The sequence below is a fragment of the Canis lupus genome, chromosome 6 (genome assembly GCF_048164855.1).
Source record: "Canis lupus baileyi chromosome 6, mCanLup2.hap1, whole genome shotgun sequence".
NCBI lineage: Eukaryota > Metazoa > Chordata > Mammalia > Carnivora > Canidae > Canis > Canis lupus.
This window is the reverse complement of record NC_132843.1, coordinates 58,912,230-58,931,693: the sequence shown is the minus strand read 5'-3', so window position 1 is coordinate 58,931,693 and position 19,464 is coordinate 58,912,230. Positions and strand designations below refer to the sequence as shown.

The 19,464-nt window shown below is 41.7% G+C and overlaps 1 protein-coding gene across 5 annotated transcripts in view; it reads left to right on the top strand.

Annotated features, from left to right (window-relative positions):
* Positions 1–19,464, top strand: part of ASTN1 (astrotactin 1) — a 299,188-nt gene that overhangs the window by 55,538 nt on the left and 224,186 nt on the right. The window lies entirely within an intron of this gene.

Below are 19,464 nucleotides of genomic sequence, written 5' to 3'. Positions count from 1 at the left end.
GTGTCTTCTCTCCTCCCAGGCATAATTTTTTTGCATTGATCCTTTGGGGCTCATTCCCTGATGGGTTTATCTAAATTCTTATTACACTTATTTACATGACCAATTTTACTATCTCTAGTTTACTACCTCAGTTTTATTATCAATCAAGTTTATGCACTGCTATATAGATAGGTCTTTTAAATTGAACCCTTTCTCTTAGGTTTCTGTGAGAAACGTACTCCCCTCACTTTCTACCTGCAAATTATTTACTGAGACTAGGTGGGGTTTGTATGTCATATACTAGTGCAAGGCATGTGATCAGATACATCTGAATTCGGTAGCTGGAACTGGGAGAATGTGGCAAATTTAGGAGGACCTGAAAACTGATGTTAGGGCAGAGTCCAGCTTCTAGAACCAGGGCACTGGTTGAGCCCATGTCAGTGAGAACAAAGAACTGAAATTAAAACAAGTAGGTGCACTAAAAGGGAAAAGATAGAAAAATGAGGACCAAAATAACTCTGGAATTGGCATATCCCAAGGAAACGAGACAGTAGTAGGTGAAGGTAAGGAAGAGAACAAATCTAAAGTCAAAAGGATGAGAGTACTGAGAAGTCTTTTTCCCCAGCTGGAATTGTCACATATGCTTCCCACCAGGAACAGCCAGCTCCAGGACATGGACAGCAACAGGTGCCACCCAGCTGTCTCTGGCTCTGAATTGCTGTAAGACTTTAATAACTGGCCCTTGAATGTCCTAACATGATATGTGATGTTTTTTAGTTCAGAGGGGGAAATGGCCTCTTTTCTGCCATGTAGAAGCTGGAAACAACCTTAGGTGTTTATGGCCTGGTTTGGAGCAAGTGTAGGGGTTATGAGTTATTGTCTCCTATGGTGAATTGACGGCCCCATGCTGCTCTGAGCCTGGACTCCTTGTGATAAAGAGGCAGTTTCCAGGTGATCATGGGAACATGTGCAGAGAAGGCTGGAGTGTGGGGAGGGCTGCTGGCCTCATGCATGCCGCTTCTGTGCTTGCTTGCCTGTTTTCACAGGATGCTTTGTACAGGATTGAGAAAGAATTGGTTGGCTAGTTAAAGTTAGCTGTACAAAGATTGCCTTACAGGGAAAATGAAAGAGAACCTTCACAACCACTAACAGGGGAGAGAGGTCATTGCAGAGGGAGGAGCAGGAGATGATGTAGGGAAAAAAATTAATGAGAAAAGCAATGGGCATGATAACAGACTGGCTCAAAAAAGGGAAAAGAGAAAAGGATTCCACCCCAGGATTAGCTAAGCTGTGTGAAATGTAGAGATAAAAGGTAACACAGCCATCTTCTTGGAATTGGGAGATGTCTGCACCTCATGCTTTTCTCCTCTATCACTCTTCCCAGGCCAAATCTCAAACCATTAGGGATGGAAAGAGCATTATGGATGAGAGATGAAGAAAATAGAGATGCTTGAGAGGGAGTGAAATCCACTCATTATGTCAATATTGATCAAGCATGTTTTGGGGCCATTTCTCCCCATTGAGCCTCATTACCCACATCTGTCTTTGAGTCAATGTCCCAATCTGGTTCTTGCTGGGGTAGCAGTCACCTCTGTTGGACATGGGCTGAATGTAGAGTGTACTTTAGGAACTTGTTCTTGGTGAGCAGGACCTCAGCTGGCCTGCAGAAGACGTGTGGTGGATAGGAGTGAGCAGTTCTGGAAACAGCTAGTGTGAGTGCTGTAAGAGAGCAAATTTTGTCAACCCAAGATAGGCCTCTTTGGTAAATTGATTATTTTAAGCTGGCTATTTTTAAGAAACAGCAGACACAAAAGAAGCTCTTAAAACCGAGTAGAAATTTCCCTTCTGTAAGAGACTTTTACATGAATAAGGGAAGTTTCCATGTGTAAGGATGTCTCCCTCCCAATACTGGAAAGAGGGGGATAAGTAGGTAGCTAGAAATTCTTATCAGCAAGGAAGGTAATGAACTTAAATGTGTATAACAGAGGTGCGTAGGTGGTTCAGTTGGTTGAACCTTTGGCTCATGTCATGACCCCAGGGTCTTGGAATTGAGCCCCACATTGGGCGCTCCCTGCTCAGTGGAGAGTCTGCTTCTCCATCCATTCCCTTCCCAAACTTGTGCATGCACAAGCTTATTCTGTCTCTCTCTCAAATAAATAAATAAAATCTAAAAAAAAACAAAAAAACAAAAAAAAAAAAACCTTTAAACCTGCCCAACAGCCTTATTTGAATTTCCTGTGTTTTTCCTGGTAACTTCCTATTACTGACTCCCAACCCCAATATCCTCTTTCTTTTTAGCTAAAGATGATATTCAAGATTTCAGGATTTTCTCAGTTTTCCTGGCTCTCCCATGTATACAGGAAGCATACATGTTAGTAAACTTTTGTTTGATTTTTCTCCTGTTAATTTGTCTCATGTTAACTTGATTCTTAAAAAAAAAAAAAAGAAAAAAAAAGATTTTATTTATTTTATTTATTTATTTGAGCAAGGAGGAGAGGGAGAGGAAGAGAGAGAAGCAGACTCCCCACTTAGCAGGGAGCCCAACATAGGGCTAAATCCCAGAACCTTGAGATCGTGACCTGAGCCAAAGGCAAACACTTAACCAACTGACTCAGACTCCCCTCAATTTGATTCTTACTGCTAGAAGAATCTTGAGGGGTAGAGGAAAAATTTTCCTCCCCAATAGTGCTACAACGTATTTCTTCTTCCTTTGATGTGTAGGATTCCATACACAAAAGCCACTGTCAGCTGCAAGAACATGGTAACAAGTATCTTTTTTTCCTGCTAAAATAAAACAGTTACCACAGACTATGCAAACACCTGAGTGACCCCAGTGGCAACCAGAGCAATTTGCTGTGAAGTTGGTTTCCACTGAAATAGCAAAACATTCCATGGAAGTCAACCTTGACTCCAGGTTGCAGACATGGAGGAGGGTCACTAGCCATTCGGCTTCTATGAGGAGACTGTCTGAAACATCAGAGGGAGAGAAAGGGAGCTGGGGAGCGGGGAGTGAAATGAAAAGCAGTACAGTGGAATGCGGCAGAGTTGTGAGGCAACTTTGCACCAAACACCTCCAAGTTGCCTGGAGATGTTTGGCTCCTCCCCCGGCTGAGTGCTGCCATCCCTATGGATGTGGAACTGCTGGGTGGCATTGTGACCACTTGAGAACTGGTGCAGCCTCCAGAGTTCTCCCTCACAAATGAAGACTACTTACCGCTGCTGTAGAATCCTTCTTCTGACGAGCAGTTGTCCAAATGTTTGCAGAACTGAAGTGAGGGCTTGGGGTAATACACACACAGTGACCTAACAACCATCCCCCATCTCAGTCTCTTACATGCCATGCCCTTAATCTCTAGCCTAGCAGCTGTGGCAGAGAAAATTACCATCCCATGACTTAAAGCAATTATTGAATATTTTAGAAAGTAAGGTTTCCACTGAAGCCATCTAGCAGAAGAGTGCCATGTTTGTTTAGGTACATACTTGTGGGGTTTGCTCTGTAATACTTAGATCATTCTACTCTTAAGAGTGGTCTGCAGGCCAGCAGCTGTCAGCAGCACCTGGGAGCTTATTAGAAATGCAGAATATAAGACTCCACCCTAGACCCAGTGAATCAGACATGTGTTTTAACAAGATCCCAGGTGATTCATGTGCACATTAAAGTCTGAGAGGTACTGCCTTAGATGTCTTCGGTGCTGCTGCTCACAAAGGCATTACTGTGGAGCAACATTGTCTTAGAATTAGCTTTAGATCCAGATCTTGGCTCTGTTACATAGTGATGTTGATCAAGAAATGGAACTTTTCTGAGACTCAATTTCCCCAGTATAATATCTTAAGAGATGGTTGTGACAGTTCAATGAGCTAATGCCTATCAAGTGCCTGGCAATAAGAATGAATGAACTAGCACTCTCCTTACTCCTACATCTTCTTGTTAAAGGGTCTTTAAATAAAATACCTTACCCCTTGTCCCTAAAAGGCTAGCTTTTAAAGAAACTGGTGTTTTCAAGTGTTGTAAGAGGGCATAAAGAATTTCACTTTGCTTGATCGATCTTACCTCTCTTAAACTCAGCCAGGCTTTCATGGCAATCTTTTTCTAAATCATGTCTACTTCATAATTAAAGGCAAGATATCGGCTTATTTCCTGGTCCGTTGAGCCTATATTAGAAGCAACCTGGAATTGAGCACCTTTCACATTTCCTTTCCTCTAAAGTGGACTGTGGTACAACTGCCCAGGCTTTGGGCTTCAGCAATCTTGGGTCCAGATTCTAGCAGTGCCTCTTACCAGTGTATGACCTGGAGGAGCTGGCTAATCCCTGTCAACCTTTGCTTCCTTATGCAGAAGATGGAGCTGATGAGTCTTTATCTCATAGGATCATTGTGAAGACTAAGTGAAAAGTCATAGGCAGCTAAAGGTCAGAACCTTCTATGTCGTAGGTGTTCCCTGTACATCTATTTCCTCCTTTTTTTGTACCTAGAAATAACTCTGAGCGGTTTTTTTGCATAATGAAACTAATATTTGTTTTAAACTTCACTGGAAAAGGAAGTTTGAGTGTCAGGGATCCATGCAATAATTTCTTATTCTCTTTTACTCACTGGCCACTTCAGCATCAGAACTAATGTTGTGTTAGACACTGTAGCCCAAATGGTATAGTGATACATTGGTCTTATGACTTGTTTTAATAAATTAACTTTGGAATGTTACCTATTTTTATAGTTAGAAGCTCATTCTACCTTAGTCTTTGTTTGATCTTTTTTTTTTTTTTAAGATTTTATTTATTTATTCATGAGAGAGACACACACACACACAGAGACAGAGACACAGGCAGAGAGAGAAGCAGGCTCCATGCAGGGAGCCCAACATGGGACTCGATCCCAGGTCTCTAGGATCAAGCCCTGGGCTGAAGGCAGCCCTAAACTGCTGAGCCACCCGGGCTGCCCTCTCGTTTGACCTTTTTTTTTTTTTTTTCATTTGACCTTTATAACTTCTTTTAAAAGTCTCTTTGTAGGCTATCTTTCCTCTGTAAGTCTTGTGATGGCCTTTGGCCAAAAGCTATAAAATTCTGACCTTGTAAAATCTCTATTAATCACTTTTGCACATGTCATGTATGGCTCATATTTACCCACCAATTTTGAGTTCTCAAAATACTATATTTCAGTGACAAAGAATTGGATATTACTGTGTTTTATAGGTAGATAAATAAGGTAGGGAAAAGATAGAGAAGGGAGGGCAGATAAGTGAATGGTAATAAGTAATATAAGAGGAAAATATTCAGAAGTGTAATTAAAGATGAAAGATGCCTTCAGCTGAGCTTTTCAAGGAAGTGGAAAAGTCAGTGAGTCTCAGAAACTTGGTTGGGTAATCTATTCTAGTAGATTGGAAATTGGAAAGATGAAAGCTCTTCTACCCAAAGCAGTGAAACAGTAGAGAGAATCATATAATATTATTATGAAAGGAGGGAACCATGAGGAATCTTCCAGTCTGTTGTCTTAGTCTGGAGGCATGTTCACACTTAGACAGTTTCAGACATTTGAGAACCCATTTTTGCTTTTAAACAATGCTAGGAAGAGATTCTATGGTCTCTCAGTTACAATCAAATCTAACAATTTTGAATGTTTGTAACAATTTCCAGTCATAGAGAGCTTGTCCTGAAATCTAAATTACATCTTATGTTTCTTGCTCAACAATGATTTTTATAGGTAGTGTATTGCTAAGGGCTGGAGTTTAAAAATGCCATTCTAGAGCATTCACACATCCCATGCAGTAAAGTTGTCTGTCTCTTTGGATATTGTCTGGGTGTGTGTGTGTATGAGAGAGAGACAGAGACAGACAGACAGACAGACAGCATTTCTCTTCGCTAAACCACATTGAAAGCTTTATCAGCTGTATCTCCACATCTAAAAGTTTGTCACAAATGTAACATCAGTGATTTAAACACACCTTCCTAGTATATATTTTCCTCTACTATTTCTTGAACAAATGGCTTTCTTAGATTTACTACTCGTTTTCTGCAAGCTTCAAATAGATAGTTTTAAATGTAGCATACTATATTTGAAAAATCAATATTCATAATTTAATGAATTTCAATTTTATCTACTCTCAATCTTAGTTTTTACCAAACTGATGAGGCACGACATTCCCCATCTATTCCAGAAGTTCTTCAGAATCAAATAACCACACGCTCTGTTGAATTTCCTTCTATTTTTCTGCATGTTCTGCCTCGTTTTCTAGCTCATCCTCCTCCCCCTCACCACAAAAATCGAAGTTCTTCAAGACTCAGCTCTTTGCCTTCTGCTTTATGCTCTGCTTTTTCCCCATTGGTGATCTCATTCACTCTCTTGATTTCTATTGCAACCTCAGTGCCTATGACTGGTAAAGCTATACTTCCAGCCCACATGTTTTCCTGAGCTCAAGATCCATTTGTATATTTATGTACTGTATTTATGTATCTCCCAGTTGCTGAAAGTTAACATTCCTCAAACCGGATCCACATTTCTCCCTTTACCTTCCATATCTCTTCTTTCTGCTTTCTCAACCATAGTAAATGACATCACTTATAATTCACAATAGCCAAAAGGTGAAAACAACCCAAGTACCCATCAGTAGATGAATGGATAAACAAAATGTGATATCTTCATCAAATGGAGTATTACTCATTTTTAAAGAGGAAGGAAATTCTGACACATGACACAACAATGGATAAACCTTGAGAGCATTGTGCTAAGTGAAATAAGCCAGACACAAAAGGACAAATACTGTGTGATTCCACTTATGTGTAGTACCTGGAACAGTCAGAATATAAAGGCAGAAAGTAGAGCGGTGGATGCCAGGGGTGAAGAGGATGAGGGGAAGGGTATGGGAAATTACTGTTTAATGGGCACGGTGGGTCAGTTGGGGAAGATGAAAAAGGTTCTAGAAATGGATGGTGGTGATGACTACGCACTATCAGGAAAGTACTTAATGCCATTGAACTGCTTCCCACTTCAAAATAGTTAGGATGGTAAACTTCATGGTATATACCTTACCACAATTTTCAAAGACAAAGAAGGTAAGGCAGCATGTGAAAAGACACAACAGAGACCAATCAGCCAATCCAGAATGTGGAACATACTATGGGTTCATGCTACAGACCAAGTTTCTCTAAAAAAATCAAAGGCATGAAATAAATGGAGAGGAGGGAGAGTCCACTGTGGAATAAAGGAGGCCTAAGGGACAGAAATTAACTAATTAATTTAAAAAATGAGTAAATAACACCACTTTCCACCTAGGCTCTTAAGCCAGAAACTGAAAGTCATGCTTGAATCCCCTTGCCCTGAATGTGTTTGCACATGGACTTTGCTTACAGGAAACCCCCTGCTTCTGACTTAGAAGCAAGCAAGCTCCAGAGGGGCTGGGTAAGGGAGAAATTTTTGTTTTAAAGTTGCAGGAAAGACTTTACAAAAAATGTGGGCCTGTAAGGGCTTTGAAGGCTGGGTGATACGGGGTGACAGGTGGTTGAGAAAGAAGATTCTAGATAGAGGGACGAAGTGAGGATGTGGTAGACAGAAGCTTGATGCATGAGTGGCGGTGATGAATGGGGCGCTGTAAGGAAGGCTTTTTATGTCCCCAGTCTGGTTGTGCTAACTTTTGGTAGAAGTGGGCCCTCTGGAGTGGCAGGTGCCACATTCCTTGGTTGGAGTCACATTTTTGTTTTGTAGGTAGGCTGATGCATGGACATGCTTCGTGTCTTGTGACATAAGGAGGTCCGAAAGAAATCTGATTGGATGTAGTTCTGGAAGTTTCTGGAAAAGAGAGGTCAGGCTTTGCAAAGGCATAGGGAATATGACTAGGTTGATTGTGCAAGGATAGATCTGACAGGGAAACCAGTGAGTTATCTAATCAACTTTACACTTTAAGGGAGTGGAAAAGAAGGAGAGGGGACATTTGCAGGAGATGTCTTATCTTCTCGGCTGTTTTGTGGTTGCCAGCCGGAGGAGCACCTACGGGACATTGGTGTCACAAGACACATCTGGTATACACTGGATAAGTGGAGAATCTGGATTAAAATACAGCAGAAATAACATTCTGAGTATTAGGATTTCTTAACAGATGAAGGGTAAACGTCTCCTTAGAACAAGTTCAGAGCAGTTTCCTATGTTTACCATCTAAGTGTGATGAGGCGTGAGTCCCTTGGTTAAATTGGTTGCAGCCTCTTTCTCCTGGCTTATTCTTTGTTTTAAATCTCCTCCCCTATGATAGATTATTGCTTTCCATTCTCCTTTCTTTCTTTGAACCAACAGCTTTTGTCTAGATCCATCAATCAACGTCCCAGCAGAAAACAGGTTATATACTCCAACTGAGTTTTGTAGAATTTAGCGAGGGATTACTAAAATGGTGCAGGAGGGAATCATGCAGTGTGCAGAGGCTGATGTCAGCAAGGTGTGGTCACCAGCCATAGGCCTGAGGGGGAGGAGAAGGGGCGGTTCCTGGAACCCAGAGACCTTGAGAGCTGTTCAGAAAGAGTGTGACCCCCACAGAGGGACACAGCCAGCCTGAAGCCAGCCCACGGGGAGTCCCACTCCTCTTTCTTCTTCTGCTCTCATTCAGGTCAGCCTCCCTGGGCATAGAGCAGGATGAAGGAAAGTGGAGGCGGATCAAAGCCGTGGATAGAATCTCCCTATCAGGTTTCCATGTGGATCTCTTGCTGTCTCTGCTGTGGGGTTACTGCATTTATCCTGAGTACTTTTTTTTTTTTTTTTTTAAGATTTTGTTCATTTATTTGAAAGAGACAGAGAGAGAGCATGAGCAGGGGGAGGGGCAGAGGGTGAAGCAGGTTCCCCACTGAGCAGGGAGCCACACACGGGGCTCAATTCCAGGACCCCATGATCATAACCTGACCCCAAGGCAGATGTTTAACCGACTGAGCCATTCAGATGTCCCCTCAGTACGGTTTTTTTAAAAAAATATTTCCCTTTCCTTGTTTTGCTTTTTGTATTGTCATATATACTGACTTATTCATTTGAATTTTTAAAATGGAATTAATTTGGGGTGCCTGGGTGGAGCAGTGGGTTAAGCACCAGACTCTTGGTTTTGGCTCAGGTCATGATCTCAGAGTCATGAGGTAGAGCCCTGTGTTCCACTCTGAGCTCAATGTGGAGTTTGCTTGGGTATCTCTCTCCGCCACCCATCTGTGCACGTGCGTGGGCATGTGTGTGGGCACGCACGTGCACTCTCTCTCTCTCTGTAAAATAAAGAAATAAATCTAAAAAAAGTGGAGTTAGTTTTATAGCCAGATCAGGCCTGCCAATGTTCACCTGAGTGAGGAATCCTCTGCCAGAACCTCTCCATACATAGTGCGCTCGGGAGAAGTCAGCTCTGGGGAATGGCCTGAGTCTTCATTTCTAACGCTCCCCAGCGGTGCCCATGCAGCTGGTCCATGGGCCACATTTGAAATAGCAAGGCTCTGCACGATTTGAAAATGATCTCCAGAGAAACTGCCAGCTGCCCCAAATTAGCTAGGTGAGGCAATGGGAGGGTCCGCCTTTCTGCTGATGGCCTGCCATCTGCTACTTCATTATTTCCTGGCTTTGCCACTAGTTCCTGGGATTCAGGTGTACCCTGTACTTCCCCGAGCCTCAAAATCTCTGCCTTCTTTATGGGATTTAATGCTACTCTTCTTCCTGGACTTGTCAAGGAGCAATGACAGCAAATTGCTATGATGATCTTCTGGGAATGGTGTCTTGGAAGTCCTGTGATCTGCCTCATGTTGCTGCCATTTATCTGAACACCAGGCTGCACAGTGCTTACCTGAGCCCAATAAGCTGGTGATGTTTTGGCAATTGGATCAGTGAGTTGCCGGAAATGAGGAGCCTGTAATCCTAGAGGCTTCCCTTTAACAGGACCATGTATCAGAGACTAAAATTCGAGGGTATCTTAACATATTCCTGGCCCTATTGGTCAAAGAAATTTCAGCAAAACTTATAAACAGAACTTATAAAACAAGTACCCCATTCATCAGATGCTGAGGATCTACAAATAGGGGCCAGGGGATGGGCTCATTCCTCTGAACTTGATTTCAGACGGGAAGCTGACGTATCATTAAGCAGAATTTGGAAAGCCAAGTCCTAGGGGAAGGTACAAGCTGGGATACAAGGGAAGTTCACTCTCTGAGATGACTGTGGATGCCACTGGGCATTGTGTCTATGGGCTGAGGCAGCAGCAGGGCCAATGGAGTAAAAATTATGGGAAGTTAAGATAGAGAAGAGAAATATAAAGGATCAATTATGTTATAACTGGGAAAATCAACAACCTTTAAGAAAACAACTCTTTTAACCTAAATCGCATAAAAATACTGTTTGCTTATAATGTGGCTATACGTAATTTTTCAGATTATCATGCCAATGCTGAAGAATAGCATAATTAAGGGCCCAGACTCTAAATTGCCTGGGTTTAAATCTGGTGTGCACCAGTTCCTGGAAATGTGGTATTATGAAGCTTTTACCTCCCTTCGCTGTGTGATCTTTTTCCAGTGAAATGGACATGAAAATAGTAACAGTATCCTAGGGTTGTCTTGAGGAATAAAGGACGCCACAAATGAAAATTACTGAGAACAATGCTGGCACAGACGGGTTTCTCGATCGATGCTAAAAATAATTATTATCATGTAATCAAGTTCGATTTCCTGCTGAACTGTGAGCTCTTCCCATGAAGCCGTGTTGCTTCTTCCAGCTTGGTGCAAATGCAGTGCATGACAGGATGACCAAGTTAGTCATGGCAGAGGGGAAGTCCTAATGGTGTCAAAATACCCCCAAGATATTTTCCCTTTATGTTTATGGCACCAAGAGCATCTATCTAGAAAGGAATATGGGGAAAATGATTTGAAGCTATAAACGCAGTGGTCATGATTCTTTAGTGATTTGTGGGAGCTGTGATGAAGGAAATCCATGCTCACAGTGGTGTATCAAAGCTCTCAGTATTTGGCTCGTGTTTTTTTTTTTTTTTTTCCAGGGGGTGGGGGATTGTAAGGAATTAGACTCTTTTAAGGAAGCAGTTAGCCCTTGAATTTGTAAGGTATTTCAGGTGAGTTCTGTGAGACTCAGAAGGTAATTATTACCGAGTATCCAGTGTAACATCAAGTGTTGGCTAAATCCCATACGAGCATACTATTTAATCCCCTCTCTCTCTTTGGTGGCAGCTGAGTACGGTCACATAATCCCCCATCAGTGAGGAAATGATGGACCTAGAATCCCTAAGTGATTCCCTGTTCAAGGGCAAACGGCAAATCAGAGAGAGAACCATGGCTTGACTCCAGAGCCTGTGGGTCCCCATTCTGCCTGTTAACTGTGAGCCAGGCTAAGCAGTCAAAGAGGAATGCCCATATGGGAAAAAAGGAAACTCATTTCAAAATGATGCTTGACGAAAGGTAGTGGTGATCAAGAAGGGATAAAGATAAGGCCCAGAGGAGTGCTATTTCACAGCTGTAAAGCTGAGGAGACGGGGGCATCATCTCATCTCAATCTTTTCATCTCACAGATGAAGAAGAAAGGGTCTAGACCTCAAGGTCACTTGCCTTCAGTGTCAGCGCAGAGACAAGAACCCCTTCCTGGACTGACATTCGTTCTCCGCTCTGACTTTCTCCACAGAGGGCAGTTGCTTTAGGTGGGAATGAAAGGCGGGGAGTAGAAGTGTCTGTGGTATTCCTTCAGTAGGAACTAGTTAGACTGGGAAAACACTTTTTAATTATTGAAATCATTTATTGATGCTGGGACACTGTTTGTTTGGTGAACATATGTGGAGAATATTAATGGATATTATATATTACCAAAGCTCCCCCTTACTGACTTCTGCGTCACAACATAAACACGCATTGCCCAATAAAACATGACTTTGTCTTAATAGCATTATGAATAAATTATTAAGGGCTTTTTTTTCCTCCTGCGGTAATTTTGCTAGTTTGAATTTTTTTTTTAAACAAACCTTCCATAGGACTGTAATTAAAAGTAAAGGAATGCGCAGAAGTTTTTAGCCATAATCCTCTGGAGATTAATAAGGAACCGTCAAAGCTCAGACCGTAGAATACGTTCTGCTTGCTGGGGGGCTCCTTGAGCATGGTGTGCAGTGGAGGGTGCGACCTCCGTTGCATACATCTCTCACTGCCTGGGGCTGGGGTCTGTGCTGCGGAGAACTGGCTCAGGATGGCTGCTGTGCCAGGCTTGTGGGATGTCCGTGAGCAGTGCCAAGGCCGGGGAGCGCACCCTGCCTGGCTTACACAGGGCTGCCGCAGGGCAGACCCTCTTCAAATGCTTGTTGGATGAGTTCTTGCACTCTGGCCATGCCCTCTAACTCCAGAGCCATAGTGTGGTTTGCATTTCTTCCTACGGTGGCTTAGGGATCTGCTCAGAGCTCGTATACACTGTGAATAACTGTGACCGGAGACAGGAGGTCCCCGTTTAATGAGCAAGGGCTCTCATGTCAGCCAGACCTATATTTTAGTGATGGCTTCACTGTCTTAGGCAAGTTACTTTGTCACTCCGACCCTCATTTCTTTAAAAATGACAATACCCACTCTTTGGGGGCTGGTGTGAGGGCTGTGTGATAAACAAGTAAAATGACCTAACTCGGGATCTGGGAGGCTGTGATTAGTCACTCTGCTTGCCACCAGATGGAAGCCTCAGAGGAGAGTCACCTGATGGTGAGCTAGCTATTAAATTCGATTTATCTATTGTTTGGCTATTTTTGCAAAATAGCAACCGTTAAGGATCTGCTGCCCCATCTCTGGAGTTCGGTGCATCCTCCTTTCTGTTCTCATGGTCATTCAGTTTTAGTTCCTAGGATCTGTGACTGCTCTCTGTTGACCAGCCCTCCAGTGCCCAGGCCTGCTGATGCTGCTAGAGAGAGTGCAGAGAACAAATGTCCAACCTGTGATTTTGCATGCAGAGGGCAGGACTTACTGGAGAACTCTAGTCTGGCAAATTTCACTCTGATTTTTTTTATTTCTAGCTTTTTGATCCATTCAGTAGTCCCTAAACATAATTCCACATCATCTATTTGCCTTAGTGTCATGTCTCATTATGAGTTAGGAAGTTGCTCTCAAACCTCTGTCGGGAGCTGTGAACATGTGCATCTGGGCAAGACCACCACCAGTGTGCATTGCTCAAGGCTCCCTGCACTGGTGGTTACTTGGTTCTTGGCACTTACATGGTGCTCCTTTCTGCAGACATCGGCTGGTTCTTTGAATGCCCTGGAGGGCATTGTTACGAATTGTTATGATTCCTCTGCAGGGTGGAGGATCTAAGGCATGAAGGGTCAGATGCTTTTTCTAGATCATTGCAGCAACCCTGATGGTCAGGAAATAGTTTTCCCAGGAGGCCAGCTTCCGGCCTGAGTTCCGATACCTGAGAACAGGCATATGGTTTCACTGAAGGCTTTTGGGCAAGCACCATTAGGTTTTTCTTCTTTGGATGTTGAGCAGTTCTGTAGCACCGGAAATGGTTCCTTCTGGGGTCTAAGAGAAGTTAGATGCACAGAATGTGGACATTCACTCTTTTGAGGCCTACGTTTTGGAAGATCTCTCACCGACCACCCCTTGGAGACCATCATGTATGAAAGAATATTAGGCTGGATTGAGAAAATGGTCAGACCCAGTGATGACAGTTATTATAATCTTGGACACTCACTACCCCAGCCATTTAAGGTTTTTCTTTTTCAGGCAGAAGAGTGATTGTGTTTTTCCTTGCACTTGGAATAATCCTTGATACAAGGATACAATTGAAGCAGAGTTGAAAAGAACCCTTTGGTTCTTTTCTTTAGGGAATGCAGCCATTTTATCAAAGGGCTGTTGACCTCTATGGAAGCTATGTGATATAGAAGGAGCCTGATGAGTCAGTGGTTCCAAATCTGAATCTTTCTTCCTTCCCTTAGTAGCCATACAATTTGCATAAGGTTCGTCTTCTCTGACTTTGTTTCCTCCTCTGTAAAATGAGTCTAGTAGTAGCTGGCTTTGAAAGCTGTTGTGAGGATTACATAAACGTTCAATATCACATTGACTCACGATAGGTCCTTAACCATTTATTCCTATCCTTCCTCTCTTTATTAAGACTGGAAGACAGACCTCTGTGTTCTCTCAATAGACCTTACAGAGGGAGCACAAAGGACAAATGCCCAATTAGTCCATGTCCCCAAATGATGTATATTCCCCAAATGTATTCGACTTCTCTTTGTAATTAGTGGGACACATCTCAGATACCACACAGTGCCAGCAATCGACTTGAAATGACAGATGTGAACTCACTCATTATCCTAATAGGTCCATTTTTAGTATATGAAAACTGAGACCCAGTGTTGCCTAGGGGCAAAAAGAAGTGAGTACCTTGGTTCCTGCATAAGAATGTGACATTTATACATTTGTGTTCCTCATTTGCAGCCTGGTGACCAGTTTCATAAGCAATGATAAGGGAAGAGCTGGGCAAGGGAGGAAAGGCTGCCTGTGGGGACAGTCATTCTTTATCTTATTGACAGGACATCTCTTCTATTAATTTGTCATTCTTGCCTTTATCATGTTTTTATGAGAAAAGTTTTAGGACTTCAGATTTTTTAAATGACATGTAGGCATATAAGTCAATGCTTTTCAACAAAGATAGCAACCTGTATAACTAGGTTCCTGATCAAGAAACAAAATAGCATCATGTTTCTTCTCCTTCATCCCCAAAACAGTCCTCCTCGTGCCCCTTCCAGTCACCGCCACCCCTAAGGGAAGGAAAACTTGATTATTTCGATCACTTGCAAATTTTATATTTAAAAATCATACAGTGCAAACTTTTTATACGTGTAGTTTCTTTTCCTCTACATGCTTTTTTGGTGGAAGTTTGTTCATGTTATTAGAGTAGCTGGAGCTCACTCATTAGCCCTGCAAGATGGTATTCCATTGTGGGAATCTATCACAATGTATTTACCCATTCTACCATTGATGGCCTTTAGGTAGTTTCCATTTAGGAAACTATTTCCTATTTTAAACAGGGCTGCAAAGAAATCCTTGCATCTGTCTTTGTCTCACATATAAATGCACTTTAGGTAGGTGTCTATCTCTGAGTGGAATTTCTGGCGTATAGTAGATGGCAGAGCCTAGCTTTCAGAGCTATTGACAAATAGTCCTCCAAAGCTAGGTCTTTGACTTTTAAAAGACACGCTCATATTTTTGGAAAGATTGGGAAAAGACCCCCAAACCAGGCTTGCTAGGTAATCAACTGATCTTTTGCTCAGTAATGGAATTCACTTCCTCTAGTTGTAGGTTATATGCTACTCACAAATGGAGTTTTAATATCCAGGTTCTATCACAGTAGTTAGTATTACCTGATGGTAATAGTTTCCTCTCATCCTGAACTCCTGAAGGCGAAACATTTTCCATGGAGGTACTAACCTTTCTCTGGATGTGAAAACCTCAGCTTGTTCGTTTTTATGGTACAATAAAAGCCCACTTTTTAAAATTGGCCAGCAGGGGATTAGGGTATCAGTAGAAAAATTCTACGTGTATGCAGTTTCTAAGCTGTCCTTATCCAGCTTGTTCTGTTCTGGAAATGTATTACTAGGAGCTGTCACTTGTTTTAAATGTTTTAATGAATGATATTTAGTTGCCTATGGCTTTTTTTTTTTTAGTAAAGTACATAGATTTTTTTTAAGTGCAGAGAGAGATGGGAAATAATAGATGTTCTTTCTGCCTTAACAAAAGCATTACCAAATGCCAACTAACTGACCTCATTTCCCTATTTCCAGCACAGTGAAATTTCATTATCATCATCATCTGCATTTACTAATTTTTATTATCTGTCCATAAAGTACTAAAGGGTTTATAGTAGGGTGCAGTGAAATGAGACACGTGTTGGAACTGGAATCAGGTGCCTGAGAATAAGTCTGTCTGCCATTTACTAGTTTGGTACCTTTGGAATAATCCCAGTTCTTTCACCTCAGCTTCCACTATTTGTAAAAAGGAGAGTTCAGATTCCATGATGTGTAAGACTCTTTCCAGCTTTATAAATCCTGTGGTTTGAATTTTAAGCAATTTGGATATGTTGCATATAACCAAATTTTCCTCTTAATGAAATATATGCTTTAAAAAAAATATTCAGGGATGCCTAGGTGGCTCAGTGGTTGAGCATCTGCCTTCGGCTCAGGGCATAATCCCGAAGTCCTGGGATGGAGTCTCACATCAGGCTCCCCACAGGGAGCCTGCTTCTCCCTCTGCCTATGTCTCTGCCTCTATCTGTATCTCTCATGAATAAATAAATAAAATCTTTAAAAATATATTCATAGTTGAAGAAGATAAATGACCACTTCTCTGAGATCAAGGACCTTTTTAATGGACTTTTTAAAATAAACAAGAAGAAAATGCTTCTCCTGGGTGTATTAAGGCCAGTAATGAAGACCCTGTTAGTTCCTAGTGGTACTTTCCAGACTTTAGATTGCTCTTTCTTTTTTTAGCTAAGAGAGAAGTGGAGTAGATAAGGGGAAAATCCACTAAGAAAACATATTGGCAAAATACTGAATTATCCTAACCTCAAATATCCTCTTAGTTTTTATTTTTAATATTAATATTTATTAAATGGTAAATATTAATGTTTATCTATTAAACATTAAAATTTATTTCAGAAAATATCCATTAAGGACCAAATATGTTAGGGAATTAGGATTTCAAAATTGACTTGCAGAAACCCACATAGTCAATGAAAGTCTCTTGTGTCTAAAAAACACACCCAATCAGGTACTTTTTAAAAAAGACTTTATTTCTTTATTTTGAGAAAGAGAGAGAATGTGTATGCATGTGGGGGGGGGGGGGAGACAGATTGAGAGAGAGAGAGAGAATCTTAAGCAGACTCCATACCCAACATGGAGCCCGGCTTGGGGCTTGATCTCATGTCCCTGAGATCATGACCTGAGCTGAAATCAAGAGTCGGATGCTTAACCAACAAGCCACCCAGGCGCCCCCCAATCTGCTATTTTATGTGATTTAATGGTCTAAAATAAAAGGAAAATAGTCTATGTTCATTGTAGAAAGCTTCTGACTTTTTTTTTTAATAGTCTATTCTGATCGTAAAATATAAGTTAGGACTTTAAAGAAAGATTATATGTTGATTTATTCTTTTATGCCTGCCTGTTTTCCCTGGAATATAATTATATTGAGAAGCTGGTAAGAATGATGTTTTTGGAGGAAAAAAGAGAGTACATAAAAATCAGCTTTGGAGTTTCTTCAACATAATACTTCGTGTTTAATTTTTAATTATAGCAGTACAAGAGATTATATCCAGTGTGTTGAGAATTGATGTTGCTTAATGGGAATGTATATTCTCCCCTAGTAGTATATGTATTATTCATAGAAGAAATGGTCTTTCATGAAAGGGCAGCTGGTCCTTTAAGATACAGGAACCTCCTGAGTTGGAGTAGCCGCTAACAGTGGTTTTGATTTGCTGCCCGAAGTGCACTTACAGGCTCATTTAACATTAATGGAAGGTGATCTGGGTTCCTTCATGACCTCTTGGAACCTAAATTACAGCCTGGGTCATTTAAGAGACTTGGGATGAGAAGACAGTCAGTGAGCAACAGGTCACGGAGTGAGTATTCTCACCTTTATTTCCCTCGTGGATCTATGCAGTGATCCTTACTTCCTCATCCTGGGGCTGAGAGAGAGGATGGAGATTGGTTTATCACAAGAGATTATGAAAAGTGATGTTTAAAAATCACTCTTCTACTTTGTCCTGTTTCTCCATTGCTTTCTCTCCTGTATTTCTTTTTATTTATTTATTTATTTGCAAGAGAGTGTGCATTTGTGCCCAAGTGCAGGGGGGAGGGGCAGAGGGAGAAGCAGACTCCCCCCTGAGCAGGGAGCTCCATGCAGGTTTGGGTCTCAGGACCCCAGGATCATAACCTGAGCCCAAGACAGATGCTGAGCCACCACCTGAGCCACCCAGGCCCCTTCTCTTCTGTATTTCTTGTTTCTTTTTTAAGATTTTATTTATTTATTCATGAGAAACACACACAGAGAGAGAGAGAGAGAGGCAGAGACACAGGCAGAGGGAGAAGCAGGCTCCATGCAGGGAGCTCGATGTGGGACTCAATCCCCGGTCTCCAGGATCACACCCTGGGCTGAAGGCGGCGCTAAACTGCTGAGCCACCAGGGCTGTCCCTCTTCTGTATTTCTAATGTTTCTCCTTGTTTCCTTCTTTTTTTTTTAATAATAAATTTATTTTTTAATGGTTTTCAATTTGCCAACATACAGAATAACACCCAGTGCTCATCCCGTCAAGTGCCCCTCTCAGTGCCCGTCACCCATTCACCCCCACCCCCCGCCCTCCTCCCCTTCTCCTTGTTTCCTTCTTCTCAGATGTTTGCTTACTCGACATTGAGCAGCACACCACCTAATACCACGTAAGGAAAAGTCATATTATTACTGTACAGAGAGAGATTGAGACAACAAACTTAACTGATCTAGACAGTCCAGAGGATAATAATAAATAACAGCTACTGTGTGGGCTTTGCTAGGTGTCAGGCACTGTATTTTTTTATTTCATCTTTATGACAAACCTTTGATATAAGTATTATTGTAGCTACTTTTGGATGAGGAAATCAAGACTTAGATTGTGAAGAGACATATAGCTGGTAGATGATGGGGTTAGAATTTGAACCAGGTTCTAACCCCAAAGGTGGTGTTTGTGGGTGTTCCAGTTGTGAGGCTGAATCTATATTGAGAAATTTCTGTAGGAAATAAGATGAAGGTATTTGGCAGTTGGGGAAAGGAATAATAATGAGACTTTTCTCTGAAAATACCGCAGCATTTTCCTAGTGGTGCTGATCACTGAAAAAAATGATAGTGATGAGTAAAGTCTTTGTTAAGACTGGGGAAGATCTGAGGAAACCATTTAAAATCTCTGTATGGGCTGTTTGAAACTGGATTTACTCTTGGAAGTTAGCTATCTTGGACTTGAGGTGTTCAAACAGACTTTGGTTATCTGAGATTCATGCTTCTGAGTGACCGCTCAAAGCCTTCTGCCCCCTTTCCTGTCAAAGCTAATGTCCAAAGAGCGAGGGGGTCATAGACCTGCAGAGATTCCTGCTGTGATATAGTTAATGGGCAGATCTGCAAGAAGCAACAAGATTAAGAACCATCATTGAACTGTGTTCTCTTTCTCAGGATTGTTTTGCCAATTCAGAATCCTTATGGTTCCACATAAATTTTAGGATGTTTTTTCTATTTCTGCAGAATACCCTATTGGAATTTTCATGCACTGAACCTGTAGATCAGTTTAGGTGGTGTGAACACTTTAAAAATATTAAGTCTTTTAGTCCATGCACGGGGAATGGGTTTCCATTTTAACTTCAAAACATAGTACAAAATTGTGATAAGCAAAACAGTATGGTATTGGCATTAAAGACAGACACACAGATCAATGGAACCAAATAGAGCTCAGAAATAAACTCAGGCATACACGATCAAATGATCTTTGACAAAGTTGTCAAGACTACAC